A 13,453-nucleotide genomic window follows, 5' to 3' on the forward strand; every position below is an offset into this window, starting at 1 on the left:
TTTTTTAATCGTTCGAAAGCTACAGTGTTCACACAACACTGATGCGGTTTTTCCACAACAACAGCTCACTGCAGGTCACATCATTTAACCTGTCCACGTTAGACATAAATTAAATGGCATTTTTCTGGATGTTTTGGTTGTAGGATTAAAGTCGTCTTCGGAGTATGTTAGTAGAGGTGTTAAGTGTTATCATTGCTATACTACAATGTCTTATGACTCTTTGTTTGCTAGACCACTTTGGATAAATCAAAAAAAATAAGGTACAATGTCCCGCTACAGAGATCATCATTGTTTTCCCATTGAGTTTATTTTTCAGGCTTGGCTGCTTTTTCATCACTCAAAGGCAATTTTCTTAATATTTGCCATCTCTGCAATCTGCAATCTCACTTCTACATTGTATGTACCCAGGCTTATTATTCTACTGTAGCCATTCAGTTGTCACTGAATCAATTACTGTAGCATGATAACACCAGTGTGTGTGTGTGTGTGCGTGTGTGGGGCTACTGCACAATCTTTCCATGTTAGGTTCATTCCAACAAGCCTTGCAGTGTATTTATAGATGCAGTATATTCTGTGCTTTATCAAATAAATAATAAAACACAGGCATGGCCTGAAGGGCAACAGAGAAAGGTAATTCATACTTGAGTGGGGTCCATATATATAAGAAGCCTAAGTGCCCTCTGTGTATTGTGTGTGTTACCATGTATTTTTGACTTTATGGACTTATATAATATCAGGAGCAACATTAGGAAGCTAAGCAAATGGAGGGAAGCCAGTTTTAGTTTAGTTCTTTTTTTTTTTAGAAAGGTCTTGCTTTTACCTCCAAGCTTTTATTTGAATTGAAAATTGGATGAGAGCCTACACATATTTTCTCAAAGTGCCTTCATGACAGAAACAGATTAAGCAGAAGACACAAGACTCTGAGCCACTGTATTTATTAAGCAGATTAGAGCCAAAAGAAGTGACCTTTGAGGAAAGTCAGCCATGAAGTCGAAGTCAAGTGTATCTAGTTTTTGACTTCTTTATTGGTATCTGACGTTAAATTAGCAGAACGTAACGGTTGCTATGATACTGCTATTTTGATTTAAAGACAATACAAAGGTGCAGCAACTTCAAGTAAGTCAAGACATTGCACTGACTTATTTTTATTAGTGTCTTAATGTATCCTAAAAAATGGTTTGTTTTGGGTTTTCTCATTTCTAGCTTCAGTCATTATCCTCTATTCTCCGCCCCATCCTCTCGGCCTCTTTGTGCCCCCTTATCTTCCTTCTCTACCCTTTTCTTCTCAGTCTTGCATCTCTTGCTTACCCCTACTGCTTTTCTCCTCTGTTTCTTGCTAGTTGCTATCTGACCTACTTTCTCAGATTTCTGCAGTGCTCTCCCCCTCTGTATCATGAAAACATACTCACACCAAGGTTCTCCTTCACCCTCCTCTCTCTTACACCCGTACTAGACCTGCTCAGGATGCTCCCTCAATGGCTGAGCACCAGTGGTGTTGTCTTATTTTTTCATGTTACTGTTGTTGTTATACCTTCCAATGGCATAAATTGTGTAAGTAATCTAATAACAGACGGAAGAGGGGAAGACCACTGGTGCTCATATATGTAATGATGATAAAAAAGTGTGAGATATGATTTAACATGCTATCATTACATAAACATACAAGTGTGCAAACAGAAAATAATGGCAGAACTGCAGTATCATATCTTCTATATAGGTTATACAGGTGGAGACACAGGAGGGGGTGGACAGGTGGGAGGGAGACCAGACGACGTGGGTCCATGCGTTACAGAAGCCCAAAAGAAAGGACTGAGCATCAAAAAAGTGAGAGGACGACTGGCAACACAGTGAGACAGACAAAGCAAAATAACATTTAGATTTAACCACATGTAGCTCAACATTCTACATTTATAAGGTTTGTCATCCACTTTCTAAACACAGATCAGTTTAAACTATGTCCCATCCAAAAGTTTATGTTTGTTTGTTGTTTCTTGCTATAAGAAAACACCATCTGTCATGATGTGGTTTTTCCTGTTCTGGTTTGGACTTTTATTTTGGTGCCTGGCTTCCTGTTCCCTCCTGTGTTGCTTTCAGACAACTTTACATTTCATTAGTAGGATTAATGTCACCTGTGTTCAATTGTTCGTTTGTTCAGAAACTACAAGTACCAGAGGAATTCCTTTGTTTGTTGCTGTCACATTGGATTGAGCTGAACTGAATCTTGTTTGGTAAAAGTGAGTTGAGTTTGGTTTGTGCATCAAGTGAATTGGTTAGTTGCTGTGAAGCATTTGTTAGAGTTTGCCTGAGAAAGTTAGTTTGCCACTTGCTTACCTGTACATTGTACTTTTGGACTGGAGGCCTGTGTGTCCAAGTGGGTTTCATTCTCTGGCCTTCCGTGTCTAAATTTTGACAGTGCAAATAAAGCCTGATTTTGTCTGCACTTGGGTCCTGCATCACTTCTTCCTTCCCACACATAACAACATCAGCTTACTACAAACACAGCTTCAAGTAGAGGATAGTAAAAGCAAAAAAGAATCCAAAAATTAAAAAATGGAGCTTGAGAATGAGAATGAACTTGACTGAATTAAGGCAGGTTCCCACAAAACAATATTTTTTAAATATTATGTATAAATACAGAACCAGAGATTCATAATGCAACTGCAAAGTCTCTTCTGATTTGCAGGGTTGCCCCTTTTCTCTATGTCTTAGTTTTTTCAACTGATGGGAAACTTTATATACACAGGAAACAAACTGTCTTTATTTCAGTCCCCAAACCAGAGACTGAAACACAATACATGTTCCTCAAAAGCAGAGAGGAATCAGATGCAGGGAAGGTTGGACTCAACAATGACAAACAGAACGTATTCAATGAAAAATCTAAAACAACTTCAGGTCTGAGAATTAACACACTAGTCCGCACCTAGTGTTTTAGCATAAGTGTTAGCATGCTAAATATAGCTTTAACATCCAAGATGTGCTGCAATTAATTCAATCACACAATAGTTAAAACCCATTTAATAATAATGGTGAAACGATGGTTCATTCATGGCTGCAGTAATTAAATCAGTATTTCTAAACAGCAGAGCACAGTGGATTACACTGTAGATCTCCACATCAAATCAATATCGATCAATCCATCTGTTGTGCCTGAGGAGAGATTGGAAAAAGCTCCCACTGCTTGAACACTAATAAAATGTAACCTGCATGTAGCATACAGGTGTGGATGAGCCTGTGCGTATACTGCATGAGCCTGGGTATACATGTGTTGGCGTAAGTGCCTGGCACAAGTGTGCATGCGGACATGACTCACAACGTGAGAGAGAGACAAACAGCCTATGGGGACAGGAGGTGTGTGCGTACACTTGCCAATCGCAGATAGTGAGGGGTAGCTGCGCGAGCACTGCATTGAGGTGATAGAGAGGGATGGATGGAGAGACAGTAGGAAAGAAAGAGGTGGAGGAAGATGATAAAAAGAAGTGTAGCGATATGTCACTTCACACTTACTTATCTCCTCAGGCACTTTGTCTCTGTTCTCTCCACCCATCCCTCTCCTCACTGCAACATCAAAGTATGTATGTGCATCTGATCTGGCCTGAACAGCCATGTTAATGCACAGTGCACAGTGGTGCAAAGCCTGATGCATTGAATTCTCTACAGTAAAACTACCATGTGTGACACCTGCAGCCCAGTGACCTTCAAGGCCCGGTAGAGACTCCCTCGCTCCGTAGACTCTGAAATTAGATTTGGGAAGATCATCAACATAAATTTAAAAGAGTGAGAGACAGAGATGGGGAGAGAAAGAGAGAGAAGCAAATGAGAAATGGCCTTTGAGAGAGAGAAAACTGATAAAGGAAGTTGATGATGACTTTGTATCGATGGATGAATGAAGAGTGGAGGAATGGAGGGAAGGGAGATGAAAAGATGAGCGAAGGGGAGAAAATGATGTGAAAGTCATGCACCAATCGAGGGAAAGTGCAGGTGATCGGAGAGTGAGAGTGCAATAAAGAGATAGAGAAGAAGAAAGGATGAGGTGTTGGGGGAGCCAGCGTGTAAGTGATATAACCGAAGAGAAACAGTCGGAGGTGATATTAGCCCTACAGGCATTTTTGCATGCACGGCGGTGCACCGCGCTCTTCCTTAACGGGACCCTAGTGGCGCTGTGTTTACTGTGGCACCATCCAGAAGGGCTTTATCATTACAGTATTACCACAGCCCTGCCTGCCTCTCTGTCACCATGACAACCACTGCGTTAGCCTCTGCTTTCAGGCACCAAGGACAGGACTAAGCCAAATACTGCTCATACAGCTGGCGTAAAGGGATGAATGTAGAGGAGCAAGAGGCAAATTGCGATCATTTGATCCGGCTGCTGATTGTTCGGTGAAAGATTCATATTTGTCAGGGTGAAGGTGAGTGACCTTGACAAGAAATCTAAAAGAAAAAATAAATAAATGATTTTGCTTCTTATTAGCAGAGCTTGTTCTATGCGCACTGATAGGGGTGTTTGATCAGCATTAGCATGACGAAGCCTGTAAGACAGAGTACATGGAGTCTTTTCCAGAGGGCAAAGCAAATGGACGAACACTGCTGCAGAGTCAGCAGCGATAAGAAGACAGTGAAGGATGATCTGAAATCTGCACATGAATGAGGCATAAAAATGATCATTTAAATGATGTGAAATACAGAACGTTCTCCTGAAAGGCATCCCAGAGATGAAGTAGACTGGGATCAGGTGATTAATGTATTATCTTAGGGGGAATGACTTCCAAAGTGTGAGTATAACCTTGGGTGGGTCACAGGAGCAGCCTTCACTTTTACCATCGTCATCATTGAAACACTGCAGAGAAATGTTGACACTGAAGGTTTTGCTACATAGGGCTGAGATCACAAAAACAAACCTTAAACCTTAAACAGCCAGATGCTCTTGAACAAGACAAAGGAAACAACAAAAATGTCAAAAAAAGAGAGCACTGCCTTTAGGGACATGGTGTGTGAAATGGACAAGCAGTATAACTGAATGGAAAGAGGGATGAACAGAGAGGAAACACTACAGAAAAGATCCTTCTTCGTGTGGCTTTAAGTTATGTCAGTATGTATAAGGATGGTAAATAAATATAGGTAATATCACATGAATAACAACTAGTAGTGGTTCAATTCAGGACTGCAGTAAACCTCCAATAATCTGATGAATTATTTGGTCATATGTCAATATATTGGGTTCTAGTGACCTAGAGGCATTTGATACTTATGTAATGCTCACTGCAACATACGGGGCTCGTGTACTGACAGGGACCCTTGTTGTATGTCAGCGCCCCCCCCCCTACTCTCCAAAGTATTTCTGACAACAGACCATCATTAAATCAGCTGGCCATTTCAGCACATTTTGTCAGTTTAGCTCTAAAATCTGCAGAATAGTCCAGATTTCAGTGTGCACTGATGCAGGTGCACTTCAGTTTGTTTCTGACAGGAAATCCATGACTATAGGCAGGAAACAATATAGAGATTTGAAGTTTTTAGGACCCTTTCTTCCCCTTTGGCAATCTTACTAGGTAGTTAAGGCAGTAGACGCCCTGTTAGGGCTCACCCAGCACCCAATGTGGGAAACTGCAGATAATGAAGGGCAGGTGAGACTTGAAAATGGTAGGACTGGTAAAAGTAGATGTGAGGGTGGACTGAGAGGAGGGTCGTAACAGGACAGTAGCATGTCTACATATGACACACGAACTTATCTTAGAACTTAGAGCTTATCAAATACCTAAATGCAGGAAAAGATGAAGGAGACAGGAGGCTGCCCTGAACCTTAGAGATATAATTAGCTTTTGCTCTGGTATAATCCTTGTGCGTAATTTCTGTATTTTCTGAGCACTAGAAACACGGACTCCCTGAGGTCAGTGCTCTTGGAAGTGTTCCTGGTAAAATTTCAATCACAACACACTTCTGTTTCAGAGATTCCCTGAATGACTCAACTGCTTGACACTCTACAGATGAATCGGTAAGCTCTCCTAAAACACACACACTCACAAACACACCGCTGCTCTCCGGTCCACACATCACGGTGTGGTATCTGCTCTGCAGCGCTCAGGTCCCCTCCATTTCGTTCCCACTGCAGCCTTGTCAAACATTTCTGAAGACAAACAAACACTGTGCGGAGGTGAGTGACCTGCACACGTGTCCGTTCCCTCTCATCTGTTTCGTATTCGCTCCAGATTACTGCAGCATGCGTTTGTCCTTGCGACATAGCTCCCCTCTCTCAGCCAAGCCTCCCTTTTTCCTTTTTTCTTCCACACCAACTCTCCTCTCTTGTCCTGCTTGTATCGTCTGAGACACATAGAGCGAGTCCCTGTCCTATTAGCTGTCTTTCCTCTCTCCCTCTGTGCTGCAGTAACTGCCCATACACTGACCTCTTCTTAATCAGAAAAAGAAAATGATGAAAATTAACATTATGGGTCAAATATAGAGTTTTTTAGTAAACAAGAGGACAGCTTGTATCAGACTGTCAACCTTTCCCTATCAAGCAGCACAAAATATAAAGTTGTGAAATGGCTGAACTTTGAGAGGAATGTCCTGATCTCCGCGTGCAGAACCATGCAGATACACTCCTGAACCATTACACACTTCTCTCCATCACGTTTGCCTTTGATGCAGTCATCTGACAGTGCGTGCACTCTGCTTCCACTCCACTGCTACTTGGACAGGAGGGACAATCACAAGAAAGCAGATGGTCACACAGGAATTGTCCCAGTGACGCCCACCAATGTCATTTTCCAGGGGAATGAGCAGGGATCCAGTTGGTCTGTTTAACTGATACATGATAACGACACGTGGCCGTGCCCACGTAGAGACACTCACAAAACTGTTAGACAAATAGATCATCAGTGGTTATCTTTAATCTTTTAATAGGTTCAATATTCTCGTTTTCTTACTCTTTTCTGACAGTAAATTTTTTTTCCTGTTGTTCAGACAAAATAAGACATTTCCAAAAGCTTTGGAAAACTGTTAGAAACATTTTTCACAATTTTATTATCAATCAAAGAAATTGGCATCAGTAAAACTAAAGTGATTACGCCATTTGTTGATTATATTGAAATATTCTGCAATTCGATAATACATCAGTATGATCAAAATAAAAAAAGGTGCTGCTGTTCTTCTAAAATGGTAAAATTGTTAGTGCTGTCATAATTAGCTGGTTAATTGATTGGTTGATAGACAGAAAATAAGAAGTTTGATAAGCAACAATGCCGATCATTTAGTGATTGTCACTTCTCAAATGTGAGGATTTGCCATGTACTCTGCTTATGATATTATCCTCACAGCTTTTTAATGCTGCTCAGATACAACACGCTATTTCACAATATCCCATCGGGGATAATGTCTCATCAGGTTTTATTTAATAATCAATAATCACGTTAATTGGAAAAATATAGTAAATTATCAGTAATGAAAATATTTATACATTTTCTGCCCTAAACATTATTGCTAATTGTAGAGTATATTTGCTGTTTCCTGTTTCCTAATCAACATTCAGTTTGTCGGTCTATGTCTTTGTTAAATGCATGTATTTGGATATTTGCATATATGAAAGACAACTGCGGGATTACATGTGGAGGTATGTCAAGTGAAATGATTTATCCGTGTGCTCTGGCCCATACTCTGTAAGCGTAGTTGCCCATAAACCAGTGTGAACACTGAGCTGAATGGTTTATGGGCAACTACGCTTACAGAGTATGGGCCAGTGTGTAAAGGTCAGTGTACCGAGAGTGATTTATGTTCATCTAGGTGTTTGAGGAGGTCAAATGTAAGATGCATGTTGTAATGGAGGTGGCTAAATGTGCTTCTATACCAAGCCTTAGTTACTCTATGTGCTGGACATTTCCTATAAATAACTGACTATCCTGCTGCAGCGACTTTTGATTCACCACACAATTAAAACTATTTTTTTTTCTCTGTCAGTATTCTCTGTGTCAGTGCACACTGTGTCCTTATTCGTTTACATGTACATGTTCTTACGCAGTTGGTGGTTTGTGTGAATATAGTACACAAAATGCTGCTCTCTCATGTGCACTCCACAAGATTTGCCCCATTTAGGGAATTTAGACTCCCACCACCGTAATCGGCTCTGGCACCATGTGAGATCTCCACCATGCCAGTGCCTTGAATCATTTCAATTCTGAAGGAGAAGAGCAACATGTCCAGAGTTTAGCACAAGGTCCAGCTAATTGACTATCAGGACAGCAGTGTGAAGTGCTGATTCAGCTCTTAACCAGTATGGCTAAATGGGCCAAGGCGTAGGGACAGGAGGAGGTAGATGGCTGAGAAGGACAATAACAGAATCAACAAGAATCCTAATCCTAACACACGGAAATGTTCTCACTTTTATTTTCCTATAAAACAACAGGCCATAACCTTCAAAAACACCAATTCAGAGCTGCAAAATACTGCAGCATTTGCACTGTGAAGTGGTCTCTAAATGCATGCAGAAGTCAATCTACGTACAAAAAATTAAACATCATGTTGTATACTGTTATAAAGGTCAAATCAAACATTGCATTTTTTTTTCTGATTGTATCCCTTTAAAGCATTTCTTGCTTGTTAATGTAAAGATCTTCATCTCCCTGCTATGAGACATAAAGCATCTTTACAGTAAAGCCTCACCAACAGAAAGTGCTCATGTTACCTGGCAGCAAACAGAGGGACAGTGACTTTGAGGATGCAAACACAACATGAGAAGACCTGCAGTACAAAACCTGTGAAACAGAATATGATACATTTATCAATCACAAGCACAGGAAAGGCAGGTTTACTAATTATAACACTCCTGCCAGCAGATACTGTTTTAGGAAAACACTGTACCTTCCTAAACTCGAGGAGCACCTAAGAATACCTCCATCCTTTTCTCTCAATTTATAGTTTTAAATATGTGTTAAATGGTCATACAAGTACAGTCTCATCCTTACAGCAGTAGTGGAGGAATAGATTTGCCACCACAGAATGAAATTAAGGCCTCCTTTCCCTCTCTCTGCTATTTTCAGATGCAGCCCACTGGGAGCGGAGCAAGAATGGAAGTGGGAAATAGGCCTTTCAGCAGGGTCGGGGTTTGAATGGAAACAAAATACCAAACTCAATGGTTGGAAGGAAAAGTTTTATTCTACATACTAAAGACCTTTAAGTTCATGAAAGAGCACCATCAAAACAACAAATTATGTTGATTTCACATCAACACTGACACTTGGATTCTGGTGAGGGAAGCCAAAGCTTTTATGTTGAAAATATACTGCTTACACAAGATAAAAAAAGATTTCTTTGTTAGTTTTCATGTGCAGTATATCCATCTATCCATCCATCCATCCATCCATCCATCCATCCATCCATCCATCATCCATCATCATACCTGCTTATTCCTAACCAGGGTCCAAGGGATCTGCTGGAGCCTATCCCAGCTCTCTTTGGGTGAAAGGCAGGGGTACACCCTGGACAGGTCACCAGTATATCCTTTTTAGGATAATTATAGCAGTAACTGTGACATTTACTCTACCTGAGGTGTAAAGGGTGCGTACAATAAACAACAGCAATAGAATCCAGGGTTTCTGTGATTGGCTGGAATCTGCACAGTTAACTGTCACCTTCCGCCCAATTCCCACTGAGCTCCGACAGAGTTGGGAGGTACTTTACGTGGAACTAAGCGGCTCCGAGGCAAACAAAACTGGTGCAAAAAAATCTCACAAGACTATTCAGAATTAGAAGTGACCTAGTATACAATAAAAAATGAGTGCCTTGATATTGGTTCAACTCAAAAGAGGACAGCATACAAGACCTTCCTGACACGCGTCTCCTTTGCTAGAAATGTGATGGTATATCCCTGACAAAAATGATAATGTCACCTTAAATCTCTACCCAGCAATCTTCCTTTCCATATCCTTTCCATATACACCAGCACCTATCAGTACTGTACATCTTTTTTTATTCTCTGTCCAGCACAGCGATTTTCTACCTGGAGACGACCTGTTCTGAGGCCGCCTGGTGCAGTGGCAGGTCACATTTGTGTTTATGACAGCACTGTACGCAGTGGAAAAGAACGGGCAAACAATGAACCGAAAGACATGACCTTCGTGGAGGGAGGGGGTCTGCTCACAGTGCTGCACCCCTCCTGGAATAAATCAAATACAGGCACACAAACTCAGATTTGGAAGGGGGCAAAGGGGCATCTTGTACATGCTGAGCTACAAATGGTGTTTTGTCAGGAGATTGCTGACAAAGACAACTGTGCCCTTCTGGTGCAAAACTGGAAGTGACCAAAACACAGCTAAACCTGTGGGACAGTGGGACAACATGATATTACATTATTATTACATTATAAGCAGTTCATAGAAAATTCAAATTCTCTATATTATTGTACACATATAATTAATTATTGCCTCTATTCAGTTTCAGTGTCTAAAGCCAACATTTTAATACCCACACAACTCATGTTTATTTATATACATGTGTATGTTGAATAACACTAAAACAGTTATTATTTCAATTTTCATTTTAGTTTTCCAAAAACAAAAAACTTAGTTTAGGGATAAAATCTAACTGTAACCCTTAAACATTATTCTCCTCATCTTAGATTAACAATATATTTTCAACCTGGTGAGAAAAAGATGATTCCATCAAATTAGTTTACCTTTGGTTCAATAATAATAAAACAATAACCGCAGCTCATCGATACTAGTGGATCTTTGTTGATTTAGGATCATTGCTATTCAGGTGGATTTGAGTTTTAAAGGGTTAAGTCAGAAAATGGATAATGGATGGATGGATAAAACAGGCCAAGATTAAAGTCTGTCAAACATGATGTAACAGCTCCTTGTCACCTTAGCTGCTCTGCAAGATCTATGTCAACCAGGCAAGGATCAATAGAGAAAAATCAGATGCAAATAGTTTTGTACAACACCTTATTAGAAATATATACATCCATAAATTTTGTCAGTGTGTTACGCTCATGTTACCATCCAACACAGCAGAATCAGCCAGAGTCTCTTCGAGCATTCTCGGATTGTAAGAGATGGTTATAAAAGAGAAAAAACAGCCAAAGTGATCAATAAAATATCAATCAAAAAGCAAGCGGGGGGGGGCAGGGTAGGAAGATTGGATGGCTCAAACTGTCTCAGCTAATCAAAGATGCTAAAGGTCCCCACCCCCATCATGCAAAGTCTTCCTCTCTGTGGTGTCACGTCTTCCCTGTTTATCTCAATAACCCTCTTCCTCCACTTTGTCTTCCTCCTTCTCAGGCTCCCCTTCAGTCCCTGTTCCCTCTTTCTCTTCACTATCTCACCCCTTCTCCATTTCCCTCTCTCTGCCTATCCTTCTCGCTCCCCCCCCCCCCTCCTCCCCCACCTCATTTCTCCTCCTCCAGTGCTCCCCCTCCTCTCTCTCGTGTCTACTGCAGCAGAAAAGCCAGCACAGAAACCAGCATGTGTGTGTTGGTACATGTGTGTGCTACTATGATAGCGAGCCGTACATGATCATGACACAAGAAGGAGGTGAAATTGAAATAAATAAATAAATACATACATAGACCCTGCATGCGCAACAAACACTCTGATCAAAACATTGATTGCTGATGCGTTACATCACAGCCATGCAAACAAAACCCCCTTAAATCATTAGAGTAATGTCTCTCCTCATGTCTCCCTTTATTTCCTCACATCTCCCTCTACCTCCCTCTGTCTCTTTCTCATCTGTCTCATTGTATTTCCACATCAGCATCTCCTTTTCTTCTGTCCCAGCCTCTCTTCATCTCTCTGTCTTTTCTCTTCTCATATAATTTGCATCTCTCAGGACAGAAAGACCAAAAGGTTTTGCCACATTGGACAGGATACTTTTAGAAAGAGCAAGCGTGGAAAAAAAAAAGAGAGTGATCTGGGTCACATCGCTGTTTGAAGTATAGCGCTGGCATATTAGACCTACAGAAAGAAATGGGGCTGCGTTCACCCACAAATAGAGCCGATGTTGTGCAGCTGCTGAAATGAATCCCACCTACCACTTGCATTGTACTCTGCATAACCCGAATGTGGCATCACAAACGCCACTATCTGCAACCATTAGACTCAGGGATGTACATTTTTGGACGATTCATGAGACCTTGGCCAGTGCAACCAGCTGCTGTAGTGTTAAACTGTCGATTACATAATATACAGCATTCTAGCAGATAGGCAGCAGGTACAGCAGCTTGTATCCAAGGTATGGCAGTGGTGCAAACGCTGCCTCCTCCTGCTCTATGATAATTCCACTTTCAGCACCAAATCCACTTCTGTTTATGTACACATGCAAGGTATCTTTGTGCCTTGTCCTTGTCATAGTTCCCCATTTGAAAATCCAAACCCTCTCATTCAACATTTGGACACTGCGAAGGACTGGCCCACTGTGAGCTGTTTTGCTGCATGGATTAGGTGTAGAAATAGTGAGAAAACAATCCAATTGACACACAAGTGACAGTGATGGGCTTCCTGCCTGATACCAAGTCCAGAGAGGAGGATCAGATGGCCAAAACCAGAATGTTCATCACAGTCCGTCACTGTTGAAGGGAACTAAATTCAGACATGCTGATCTACATTTGGTGCCAGAAGATCTATGTCTCTCTACAGTATGTCTCTGTATGTTTATGTCTTTGGGACAACAAGGGAAGGAAGAGCTTGTGTGTGCAGCTATTGTCTTCATCTGTTACTGTGAATACAAGATGTATTGCTGAGTGTGCAGTGATTGATGTTTTGTTTTGTTTTTTTTTCATGCAAACATTCAGCTATTCCTAGTGTAATGGTATGACCTGGCCATTGCAGGTGTCTGATCACTGTCTGGTTTTGCATATACAGCCTATATGTGCAGGTACAGCATGCATGTATCCACAAGCACCTATGGGACATCAAGCTCCTTCACAACAGAAAAATAATACTTAAAAAAGAACAGACAAGGTGCAAGACAAGGATGATCAAACTATATCACCGGCTGTACAAATACAAAAATCAAAGCAGCTATGATCAAGCAGCTAAGGTTTGTCTATAACTGGAGGGTCGGAGAAAAAAAAAACACAAACCTACTGCAACTGTTTTCATGTACCACAGATCAAAAACAGTCAGGGGTACTTGTTACTCCTACACCTGTATGATCAAAATGCCATTCATCGTTGGTTTTTAAGAGGTAACGCATTAACTATTTACATGAGAACAATAAAGGCGATCCCAACAAGGGAGCAAGTTATGCGTAACAGCAATAAAAACCCGTGCGTAAATGGCACGTAGCATTCAACTGGGACAGGGGGAACTGGCAAAAAAGCAGCCCAGCAAAGTGTAGCACTATCAAGGGCAAATGTGAGGAAAGACATGAGCTTCAACAGTGACGAATCGACGTCGAATGAGCCTCCTCAATGCGGTGCTACAATAAATAAGACTAACATGAAATATGGCGCATTGATGTGCAT

At 41.1% G+C, this 13,453-nt stretch overlaps 1 pseudogene; it reads right to left on the bottom strand.

The window, feature by feature from the left end:
* LOC113135663 (potassium voltage-gated channel subfamily C member 1-like) overlaps positions 1–13,453 on the bottom strand; it is a 43,172-nt pseudogene that overhangs the window by 20,812 nt on the left and 8,907 nt on the right.

The sequence above is a fragment of the Mastacembelus armatus genome, chromosome 19 (genome assembly GCF_900324485.2).
Source record: "Mastacembelus armatus chromosome 19, fMasArm1.2, whole genome shotgun sequence".
Lineage (NCBI taxonomy): Eukaryota > Metazoa > Chordata > Actinopteri > Synbranchiformes > Mastacembelidae > Mastacembelus > Mastacembelus armatus.